The sequence below is a fragment of the Triturus cristatus genome, chromosome 8, assembly GCF_964204655.1.
Source record: "Triturus cristatus chromosome 8, aTriCri1.1, whole genome shotgun sequence".
NCBI classification, from domain to species: Eukaryota; Metazoa; Chordata; class Amphibia; order Caudata; family Salamandridae; genus Triturus; species Triturus cristatus.
In genome coordinates, this window is record NC_140591.1 from 299,968,974 (window position 1) to 299,981,167 (window position 12,194).

The 12,194-nt window shown below is 47.5% G+C and overlaps 1 pseudogene; it reads right to left on the bottom strand.

Moving 5' to 3' along the window:
* Positions 1 to 395: 395 nt before the first annotated feature.
* The window catches only part of LOC146802011 (uncharacterized), a 74,881-nt pseudogene continuing 63,082 nt past the window's right edge, over positions 396 to 12,194 (bottom strand).

Consider the following 12,194-nt stretch of genomic DNA (forward strand, 5'->3'; position numbering starts at 1 on the left):
TTTGAGTTGTTCGTCTAATTGTGTCCCTTTAATGTTTTGCTTTGAATGAATTGTATGCTGGGACCACTTTTCTCTATACTGTTCCCTACCCAGGTCCCAGTGACTACATATGGGTTGACCCTTTATATTTACTACATTATGAGTAGGCTTTCCTGTTTTCAGTTTCTATTTTTTGTAAATTCTGGTGGTGCTTTTTCAGTGTTTTCCAGTGATTTCAATACCTCAAAAAAACAGTGCTTTTCAGTGGTTACTCATTTCCGCGCCAGAAAAAACAACTGAAACTGTGTTTTACCGGTGTTTATGGAACGCTTTGCTTTTATTATTGCTTGCTTTCTTAATTGGTGCATGGTATATAGACTGTCTATGTACAGTGTATAGGAGGTTAAAATAAATTTTTACAAGTCGAATTTATTGTAGTACACCATACAATATTTCTTCAGTGAATCTTTGGTCATTCGCGCTCTCTCTTTCCTACCCATGTACACTTTTATTTGGGAAAAGGCCCTCTCGACATTGGCACTTGAGACTGGCAACGCCAAAACAGACAGTACACAATTTGCCAACTCTGGCCACTGACGTAGCTTTCCATGCCAATACTGGTCCACCTCAAGGTTGACATTGTCTGGGCCAGGTTCTGAAACATAGGAGTTGTACTGGGTGCATATGCCCTCAGAGGTGTTAAAGCGGTCAAAAATAAAGCTCTACTTCGCAAAGTCTGGAGAAAATTCCCCTTTACGGAAGGGATCTAACACTTGCGCAGAGTACCAAAGTGAGGCTTCATTGGCTTCAAACGCCATGGTTGGCGAAGGGACATTTCTATGCATCATAGCTAGCCATTTCTCATGCATTGTAAAATAAAATTTCCTGAATTGGTCCTCAACACTTCTTTGCTTACCAAGTGGCAAGCATTCTAACAGGGAACATGTTGCAGTGCCAAAGTCACTAAAAGTGTCGCCTAGCCTACTCTCGAGGAGATGTTTGACATCTACACCAATTATGCTGAACACTTGGTAGACAAGGGTGTTTTCTGACTCGAGTTTTTTTATTATGTCCTCTACAGCAGTCATGTTATCCTGTAGAAATCTAAGAAAGCAGTACAATGTACTTTTTTTGACATCACTATCAATATGCACCCGAAGATCCTCACATTTCTTGCCTTTTGCATCATCACCAAGCAAAAAATCAGTAAACGGTCGCCACATAGATAATATTGCATTCACGGCCTCTAGGACTGAGAATCACCGACTAAATGACACAGTTGGGATTACTTTTTCTTTGCTGCCACACAAAACACAAATTGAGAAATATTTGCGTTTTAGTTGCCGCGCATAATGAAACAGTGCAACTGAATGGACTACAAAATCAATAGCATTCTTCATTAGCTCAGAAGATTGTAGAGATGCTTTCAGCATACCATCTAGCAAGTGGCATGGATCTCTTACAGGGAAACACTTCAGCTCAGGTATTGCTTTTGACAGGTCATCACATAACTTTTTCATATACGTAGCTGAATCGCTGCAAATACAAACAATATCACTCCAATCTTTGTTAAACTTGGTAAGAACTCTCTGCAGCAGCATTCCAAGTGACACTGCGTTGCATGTTTCCAGTACATCTAGATCTGCCATGATGGTACGTCTGCACCATCCATTTTTTGCATCACAAAATGTGATTAGCACTGTCACTGCTGGGTCGCCACGCATCTCTGGGGTTTCATCAAGGGTAACAGAGATCTTTACATTACCTTGGAGTAACTCTGAAATATGTTCAATATCTGCAAGGAACACCTCTGGTAGGTATTTGTCATACATTTGTGTTGCTCTTGGTAATGTTTTGCATGCTGGTGCACGCTTGCGGAACAGATTCCCAATCGGTCCATCGGCTTGGTGTAAGCTGGTTCCAGATTGCACTAGGGCACGTATAAATTCATGTGCCACATCCATTTCTTCCTCACGTTTTCTTTTGAAGCGTGTCATTGTCTCAGCAAGAGACATCTGGCATAGGCTGGCGCTATTAGGTGGCTCTTTCAATTTCAAGTGGGTCTTGGTGACAAGGGGCCCGATTCACAGAACTAACTTAAGACAAAATCCTAAACTTACTACCATTTTGGTATTCACAGAAGGCACTTACTCATTTTGGTATTCACAGAAGGCACTTACTCATTTCGGTATTCACAGAAGTTAGGAGTCCTAACTTTAGGACTCCTAAATGCCTTCTGTGAATACCGAAAGTCTTAAAATTAGGATTTTTCTCAGTTTAGTAGTAGTATAGTTAGGACTCCAAAACTTTAGGACTCCTAAATGCCTTCTGTGAATACCGAAAGTCTTAAAATTAGGATTTTTCTCAATTTAGTAGTCCTAAGTTTAGGACTCCTAACTTTAGGACTCCTAAATGCCTTCTGTGAATACCGAAAGTCTTAAAATTAGGATTTTTCTCAATTTAGTAGTCCTAAGTTTAGATTTAGGACTACTAAATTGAGAAAAATCCTAATTTTAAGACTTTCGGTATTCACAGAAGGCATTTAGGAGTCCTAAAGTTAGGAGTCCTAACTATACTACTACTAAACTGAGAAAAATCCTAATTTTAAGACTTTCGGTATTCACAGAAGGCATTTAGGAGTCCTAAAGTTAGGACTCCTAGCTTCTGTGAATACCGAAATGAGTAAGTGCCTTCTGTGAATACCAAAATGAGTAAGTGCCTTCTGTGAATACCAAAATGGTAGTAAGTTTAGGATTTTGTCTTAAGTTAGTTCTGTGAATCGGGCCCAAGATGTTCACCAATTCGGCTTGCAGTCTTCCCAGTTACTATTGGGACAGTCACTCTGCAAAACCTGCAAATTAACATCTTTTGCCCACGCACTTCTTCAACCATGAAATCTTTGTTTTCCAGCACATAATCTTCTGCCATATTTATTCTGCGGGGCATGTTGTTCTGCACAAACTAGATCATAAAAGAAACACTTAGAAACCGGTTGTGTACTGTGGAAAAAATAATGATGCCACTAAACAGGCTGCCAACCAATTGGTGAAATTGACGAACACATATTTGAGGCATAGCATAAGAATCCCTTTAATTTTTAAAGCCTGATGACACCAAACAAAAAGTCACCCTAATGAGACTCAGTCCAATCTCACATGAAAAATTAGTTTCAACGATGGGCACAATGTGGCTCAGATTCCTCGCTCTGGGACTCTCTCCCTTGTCCTCCTGGCCTTGAATTGACTAAGGATTGGAAAGTCCTCAAAATGTGTTTGTTCCAATAGCTGACCTTGAAGCAAAACCTTCCGCCATCAGGGCTCTAACAGGAACATTCATGAAAACTGGCAAAATTGCAGTTTCTAAGTGGTTTTGATTTAAAACATTAACCATCTGTATCCTTGGTACCCTAAATGCTTTTTAACCATCATTCTTTAAAAAAAGAATTCGGTTCTGGATGTATGCAAATTAGCTAACCTCCAGCTTGCCTAAAAGTGATTAATACTTGGTGGTCGAAAGCCCTTAGGCCAATTTCACGCTTTATAAAATTCCAAAGAAATGCGATGTATATACAGATGCAGGTCAGGTAACCTATTGTCAGGAGAATGTTCAGCTTAATGAAAGGGGAATGTTGAATCCATGTGTACAGTATGAAACATTCATATACAGTTCGACAGTAATAAGGACCAGCGGCGTAAATATACTTACATAGCTCCCAGATGCGCAACTACAGTCAAATTTCGGGGGGGGGGGGATCCTTCCAGCAATCGGCAGAATGGAGATGCAGGGGCTCTAAGAAGGGGTGAAAAACAAGAAAGCCTCGTTAAGTAAAATGGTCTTTTACAGTCCTGTGAAGTACTCAGGTGCGGCTGCAGGAAGACAGATGCCAGAACACAATAGCTCCTCTCCCCCCACGTGGTGTCTGTCTTCGCGCCCTGCACTCTGTGTTGCACTAAACAGTGGGACACTCAGTTACTTCTCAGAGAGACGAGCCATATATATCTTAAATTATTCACATAGTGAAGACAGACAAATGATTCAGCTGTAAAGAACTGGCGGAAAGGGAGCAGAACGTCTCCCGAATCCCCCGAGGTCGGGGGTCTTCTTCCTTTACTCCTAACAACTGACCCATAAAATGCAGGAATGGCTTCCCTTGCCTGCCACCATTGCTGTTTTGTCATGGGCATGGTTCCCCATCTTGCTGGGGCAGTGAAAGTGAAGGACATAGAATGAGAGAGAGCACTGCATGTACTTATCACTGGCTTCTGGTCACTGCCTAACCATTCGGTCCCCTGCATACTTTACTAATATAGACTTTAGAATGGGTAGACGTGAGCCGGGCGCATCTTTTATATGAACTCTAGCAGAGACATATGGCATCATTCGTCTAGGGGTGGTATACTAGCAAATGCTCAGTTTTCATGAGTGTCCAAGGGCACTCCTAAGCACTAAGTGCAACCTTGACGTTAGAGTGTTGTAGAATGTCCCTTCTTACTTGGTTTTTAAATATATATATTCTTATGGGAATGTCTATATACTGGAATTACGTAATTGTGAATATGCTTGGGACAACTGCAGTCAGATCAGTGTTACATTGTGCGATCCTGCCTTCCATCTCATGCTACTGTGGCCATCCCCATAATAACAATGGCCAATTGACTATCTACACAAAAAAAAATAATCCCATCCATTTTATGGCAGCGTTCTTGGTTACGTTATGCCACAGAGAAACGATCTGGAGTCATTACTGGGAAACCTTAAGGACAAGACACTTCTAGTTTTCACCACTGATCACCAAGTTAACTGCTCTATTAACATCATTGCAAGTTTTAACTGTGCAAAACCGACTCTGTCCGGTGGCACTAAGCTCCCCACTCTAAAAAGGGGTGAAAAACAAGACAGCCTCGTTAACTAAAATGGTCTTTTACAGACCTGTGAAGTACTCAGGTGAGGCTGCAGTAAGACAGACGCCAGAACACAATAGCTCCTCTCCCCCCCCCATGTGAGCCAGGCAGGGGGCCTGGTGTTGCTCTGGCCCTTTGGCCATTTACACCTCGGCTCCCCATTCTCTTGTCTGTCTTCGCGCCCTGCACTCTGTGTTGAACTAAACAATGTCAGAAGAGGATGTACCGCAACTGGTGCTCATGTAAAGCACTCTGATACCTCCGGGTTTTTGTGTGCGCTATATAAAACCCTCCCCCCTGAAAAATTAATAATTATTCGCCACTGATTTATTTGACTTGTTTTATAAGAACGTGCTGACAATCTGCAAGTGCTGTGAAACGCTGAGACTGAAGCGTTAAGCAATAAATCAAAAACCTCTTTAGAGCGTGTCATGGCAGCAATCATAGCGTCCCTTTAATAAATACACACCAGTCTGTCTCCACATGCAGGCAATCACAGAATAGCTTTAAATGCACCCAGAATGCGTGATCTGAGGCCCTCGGTATTGTGTAAGGGGATACTTCGATCCACTCAAGCGTGGCACTCGCTTTCCGAAATGGTGCATTTTTCGCCTACTGGGTGCGTGTCGGACTGCTCGTCCTGACTTGAGCAGGTGTGCGGGGCAGCAAGGAGATTCCGGACTGTCACAACGGTAGAGACCAGCTACCAGTCGCGACTGAGGACTACACATGGCACTGATCTACACTACTGGATCTGAGGCAGCCTGCGGCATGGGGGGTCCTGGGCACCAATGCTGGTGGAAGGTGAGCTGGCTGTGGGGACTCGCGGGGGGCTGCAGGGCTCTGCCTGGTGCTCGGAGGCCTACCTGGGGCAAACTGTTGCTGACTCGCTGGTGTGGCGCTGGTGACTGCTGTATCGGCGCGTGGTTTGGTATGCTAAAGCAGTGGATCTGCAGCATGTGGTGAGAGGGGTGGCAGGGCGCTGCTGATCAGATAAAATAAAAATGAAAAAAACGAGTTGGTGAGGCCTGCAGAGGCGCTGTGATTTTCATCTTTGCGCAAAGATCAACTGCCCTGGAAGTGTTGTATACACCCACAGAGCTGTGGTGCAGTTGCTGTTTACTGTTGTGGCTCCGTGTGAATGGCTCTATACACGCTGCTGAGGCCAAGAACTAGTGCGCCGGAGGATTGCATGCAGGCAATCAGAATCGTAATAAATGCACCCCAGAATGCGTGATCTGAGGCCCTCGCAATTGTATAAGGGGATACTTCGGCATCGGCGCATGGTTTGGTATGCTGAAGCAGCGGACCTGCAGCGTGTGGTGAGAGGGGCAGCAGGGCCCTGCTGATCCGATAAAATAAAAATGAAAAAAACGAGGCGGTGCGCCGGAGCATTGCAGTTAGTTAACTCCTTGCCCTCCACACACACTATGACAAATAGGCCAACCCTGTCCTCCCTCTGCTCTTCAACCCCTGCTCGCAAGGTATGGGGCATGAAAACACACACTTTCCACTTACCTGCTGGGCCTTGGAGCACTTGGAGCACTGGCGGTCGTCGTCTCGTCGTCGTCTCGTCGTCGTGGGGGTCTGAAGTGTGCTGCGATGTGTGGGGCCAGACAAAGTCCGGACAGCATTTTCAATGGGACCTAGCCCCACCCACCAACCTTCCACACGTTCCAAACTGCTCTGTTCTCGGGCCAAAATTGGAGCTTTGTATCTAACGCTTTGGCTCCATCAAGTGGCCAAGTGGTGCAACAGCAATGAAAATCAGTGACACTCGGTTTAAACCGAGTGAGCTGATTTTCATCCGGTAGGGTACTGTCGGGCAGAGTCGGTTTTAACCGAATTCCTGACAGCCTAATTATGAGGAGTAGTCGCATTGCAACGCTGATGTCACAGATGCCAGCTCAGCATGCCTGGCTTGTCGGTGTGTACTGACTGTTTCTCATTGTGTGTGTTTGTCAATGTTGTATTCCGCACTCCTACAAAACTCAGCTACTTGTCCATTTTTGTGTGTGTAGGTGACTCTGGATACCCCAACATGCCGTGGTTGCTGACACCCCTCAGGAACCCTGTGACACCAGCCGAGCTACGCTACAATGAGGCACATGGTCGGAATAGGAGAGTGATTGAGCGGAGATTCGGCCTCCTGAAAATCCGCTTTCGCTGGCTGGACAAGACCGGAGGGACCCTCCCATATGAGCCTGCAAAGGTGTGCAAAATAATCCTTGTCTGCTGTATGCTACACAACATGGCGGTGCGGAAGGAGGTGCCTCTCATCCAGGAAGATGATGACCAACGTCCGGCACCTGTGGAGGATCCCGGCCTGGGCCAAGATGCCAGTGATGATGAAGATGATGGTGACGTCCGCTCACAGCTCATCAACAACTTCTTCACCTGAATGTGAGTTTCCATGGTTGTTATGTGAATGTATGAAGGTAGCCTGGAATGTGTTGTGCCAGCTCTGTTGCTGTCTGAGTGTGTCTGTGTGCCACTTGACTGGATGCGTGCTGTGATGTGTCCATTCAGGTGGTGTGTATTCCACAATAGGGTAGTACTGCTAATTAGTGTTTGTGTAGGTGTCTTGCAACATGTTTTGTGCATGTGTATTGCATTTCTCTCCTGTTCTTCTGTGCTTTTGACTGTATCTTGTCTGTCCTTCCCAGGGTACTTTGCCTGTTGTGTGGTCAACACTGACCCCCAACACCCAGAAGCCAACACCAGTGTGGAAGTTGACAATTCCCATCAACTGATGTACCACACATCCCTGGACTTCCATTCTCCAACACATTGGGAGCGTGTGTCCACTGTTACGTAGAATTACCGTGCAACTAGTGTGGAATAAACGTGTTGCTGATGTGTAATGAACCTGTGATATGCTTTGTTATGTGCGTTGTCTGTCTTCCCACATCTGAGTGACATCTGCTTACCTCACTTGTGGACTTGTTACCACTGACTGGGGTTGGTGTTGTGTCTGTGCATGCCAATGCATTTCAGGTCAACATCCTTATGTGTTATGAGTAACATGGCCATGGTGAATATGTTTTGTGTTGCCATAGTCGTGTATTTCACTCACATGTGTCACATCCCCATGACTCACCTTACGTTGGTCACATTGTTGCAGTATTTGGCATGCACTGTGTTGTGTAGCAGATCAACATCTCCCTGAACATGATAAGTTGGAATCACAACAGAGGTAAGTATGGTGTACTAGTGAGTTTATTTACAAACATGTGTGAGGGAAGTGCACAGGATGGTGGGTGCTGTACAGTGGTTTGGGAATCCAAAGTTCACATTGGAGTTGGAAGTGCTGGTAGATGAAATGTCCAGAGTAAAGTCCACAGTCATTTGATACATTGGCCCAACATGAACCCTCCATGTCATATGGGCGACTTGTGTGCGATTGGACAAGGTGAATGGTTTGCACACAAAGAACATTGTCAAGAACAGGTTTAGAGGCCCTGGGGGATGTGCTAGGGGATCTGCCTCTCACATGTCCTTCTTCGGACGACTCCTCTTCTTCCGGGGGGGGGGGGGATCCTCATGTGCTGGCCTCTGCGGAGGGGGGGACTCTCCGCCAGAGTCCTCCTCCCTCCCTGTGGCGCTGGCAGATGGTGTTGCGACAGATGTTGTGGGCACACTGGGGGGTGTGGACAGGTTGGTGTTGATCTGGCAGAGGCATTGTAGTATGTCACGATGCACCGCAGTAATGTCATCCCACTTGGCCTCCATGCGGACATGGTGGGCGACCTGCTCGTGTTGCATGTCCTTGAGGATCCCCACTACCTGGCCAAATCCTCCGGTGCTATCCTGGTACGCATCTAAGATGCGTGCCAGGTGGGGGTCATCATGCAGTCCAGACCCCTCTGCAAGGCGCGCCCTGTGCCTCCCACCCCTCCCAGCACCCCTCTCCACACGGGCAGGACCAGTGGCGGGACGCACAGGTGACACTGGGACCCCTTGGGTGGTGTTGCTGGTGGTGTTTGCTGTAGCTTCCAGGGGGTCCTGTGTCCCTGTGCTGTGGGTGTTGATTGGCTTTGGTCTGTCTGTGTTGGCAGGGGTGCCCTTTCGGTGTCCAGATGCTGGAGGCGTGGGTACAGGGGGGGCAGATGTTGATGCTGCTGGTGGTGCATGATGGCTCACACCGGAGGGGCCAGGTTGGTCATCGTCATCCGAAGAGGACAGTGAGAGAGTCAGACCAGAGAGCTCAGCGTCCACCAGAGTCTGGGACTGGGTATCCTCATCATTTGGTGCTGGGTGCCCAGCACCACCTGTGTTTGGAAGAGACACACAATGTGATTTATGTTTCTACATGCATCATTTGTTCACAAACATGACATTTTCTACTTTTCGAACAGATGCCTGCCTGTACACTGCTTTTTCCCAGCTTGTCACGGACGGAGTTTGATATTGTTGTTGGCCATTTCCCAGCATGGCCTTGTGCTCCCCACGACAGAGCCCAGTGTCAGACATCTTGTCAGTCCCTTCCCACTCCCTGTGAGGCGAGTATGGTTCAGTTTGATCTTGCTGGGCCATGTGGGTGGGTGTAGGTTGTCTGTGACTGCGAGTCCCATCATACTCTTGCCTACACCCCCCTTCCCAGCATGTCCATAGTTCCTCCCTCTTGACTCTGCTTCCCTGTGAGTGAGTGTGACAGCAATGGCAAGATGGCTGACTGTGAAGTCCTGATGTTTGTTGTTGGCCATTTCCCAGCATGGCCTTGTGCTCCCCACAACAGAGCCTAGTGTCAGACATCTTGTCAGTCCCTTCCCACTCCCTGTGAGGCGAGTATGGTTCAGTTTGATCTTGCTGGGCCATGTGGGTGGGTGTAGGTTGTCTGTGACTGCGAGTCCCATCATGCTCTTGGCTACACCCCCCTTCCCAGCATGCTCATACTTCCTCCCTCTTGACTCTGCTTCCCTGTGAGGGGGTGTGACAGCAATGGCAAGATGGCTGACTGTGAAATCCTGGTATTTGTTTGGCTACAAGTCCAAAGTGAGCCCCTGTGCTTCACACAGCAGCACCCAGTACGAGGTATCTTTTGCTGATATTTCAATGAAGTGTGTGTCAATGCATAGTACCCGGTGAGTTGAGTGGAGTTTGTGTTGAGGGGGGGTGTCTTCCCATGCTGATAAGTATGGTCAGGACTGTCAGTCCTCCTTCCCATCATGAAACGTGCTTCCATTGTAGGGCGTGCAAGTTGTCTTTCAGGATGTCAGTCAGTGGTGTCCTGCTTCTGATTTGCACACAAGCCCTAGCAGGGCCTTGTGCTCCCCACAGCAGGAGCCAGTGTCAGCCATCTTGTCAGTCTTTTTCCACTCCCTGTGATGTGGGCATGTTTCTGAGAGGTCTTGATGGGCCAATCAGGAGGGGGAGCATTATCTGTGACTACAGGCCCCATCATGCTTTTGGCTACACTCACTTCCCCTGCATCCCCACTATTCCTTCCTAAAAGTCAGCTGCACTGTGAGGTGGTGTGTTTGTGGCAAACTGTCTGGCAGGGTCTATTTGGCTTAGTGCCACTGGCTTGCTCTATTTGTTTTTAGGTTGGTGCAAGTCATGACACAGTTTCCAGTCACTCTGAGATGGCAGGTATTGTGTTTGTCTGACTGGCATACACATCTTGGGCTGATTATCTAGTGGTTAGTGTAGCTTTGCTTGCGGTGCATGGTTTCACTGTCCCCTTGCCACACAATCTTGGGTATGTTGTTTGTGTACTCACCAGGCTCTGGGATGTCTGTTAGGCCATGGACGCTCTCTGGTGGTAGGATGTCCCGCACCTTCTCCTCCCAGGTCCTGAAGTAGACTGGTTTGGCAGGAGGGCCACCACAGGTGTACTGACTCAGGGCGTGATCTTTTTCAATGAGTTTCTTGACCCTCCTGCGCACGTCATACCACCTGTTCTGGATATCGTCCTTTGTGTGCCTTGCTGGTGCTTGGGCGTTCACCTTGTCCACAATCCTCGCCCACATCTTGGTTTTATGTGAGATGGGGTTCCTTTGGACCAATGTACCAAACAAATGTGGCTCTACTCTGATGATCTCATCTACCACCACTTCTAACTCCCTATCTGTGAACTTTGGATTCTTCTTTGGGGGCATGGGGATGGGTGGTGGTGGTGAGGGATGTGTGTGTGAGGGTGCAAGTGATGGTGGGTTGGTGTTGGTTTTGCTGGGTGTATGTGTGTGTGCTTTTGTATGAGGTGTTGATGGTGGGTGAGTTGTGTGATGGGTGAGTTGTGAGTGTGTCTGTGGTTGCTGTGTACTGGTGTTTGCTGCTGGCTGTGTCTCCTGTTTGCAAGGGATGATGGTAGTGATTGTAGTCCTTTATATAGTTGGAGTGGTGGGTGTGTCCTTGTCCCATGTTTTTTTTGTGGTATTCATTGCTTATTTTTTCCTTTTTTGTATTTTTTCCTTTGTGTTTTGTAGGCATGAAGGAGACGTTCATGTGACCGAAACGGACGCTGCTGTTGTCTCGTGCGGGCTTCTCCGCCTTGTTCACGCTGCCTATCTTCTGTGTTTGGTACGCGGCGGTCACGGCGGTCTCTATTGCTTGTGTGCCGGGTTGTCTGTGCGTGTCGGTCGTGCGGCTTGGTCTCCGTGCGAGTCGGTCTGGTTTACACGCATTGCATCGGACTGCGCAAATGGTACATTCCGGGTTCGTGTCAGTCGGTCGGTCGGTGATAATCGCGTCGGTTTTCTGGCCAGATCACTATTTTCCCTACGGCTCGGTCGTACGGCTTGTATTCCGTACGTGTCGGTTGTAATTCACACGCGTTGCATCGTACTGCACAGGTCGTATGGCGCTGGTCCGTGTCAGTCGGTATTCGGTCCGGGTCCGTGTCGGTCGGTTCGTTTTGCGGCCGGAATCAGAATCGGACCCTTAATTGCGCAAACTAAAAAGCAACCAGTGATACACATCCTGCCCTTAAAAGATGACAAGATATCAAAATACTTGAACACTTAAAAATCACACATGGGCCCTAATTACGATGGCGGTTGCACGAGCACCCGACCACCATCGCTACGGGATGGAGACCTCCCGATATGTGGCGGTACCACCTGCCATATTATGATGCAACTGCCGTGTAGGCAGTCGGAAACATGCAGTTTTCTATTGTGGTTTGTGCTGCAGCCCGGAAAGGGGCTGCAGCAGAAACGCAGTACAGAAAGGCATGTTTGTAAACATCCATGCACCTTGTGCCAGCCACCATGTGGTTCCTGGTACATTGTGACTGGATGTTTGGGGGGCACCGTATGTGCCCCCAGTGGCCACATAGTGAAGGCCCTGCTAGGGTCCGCCAAAGTCCCTTTC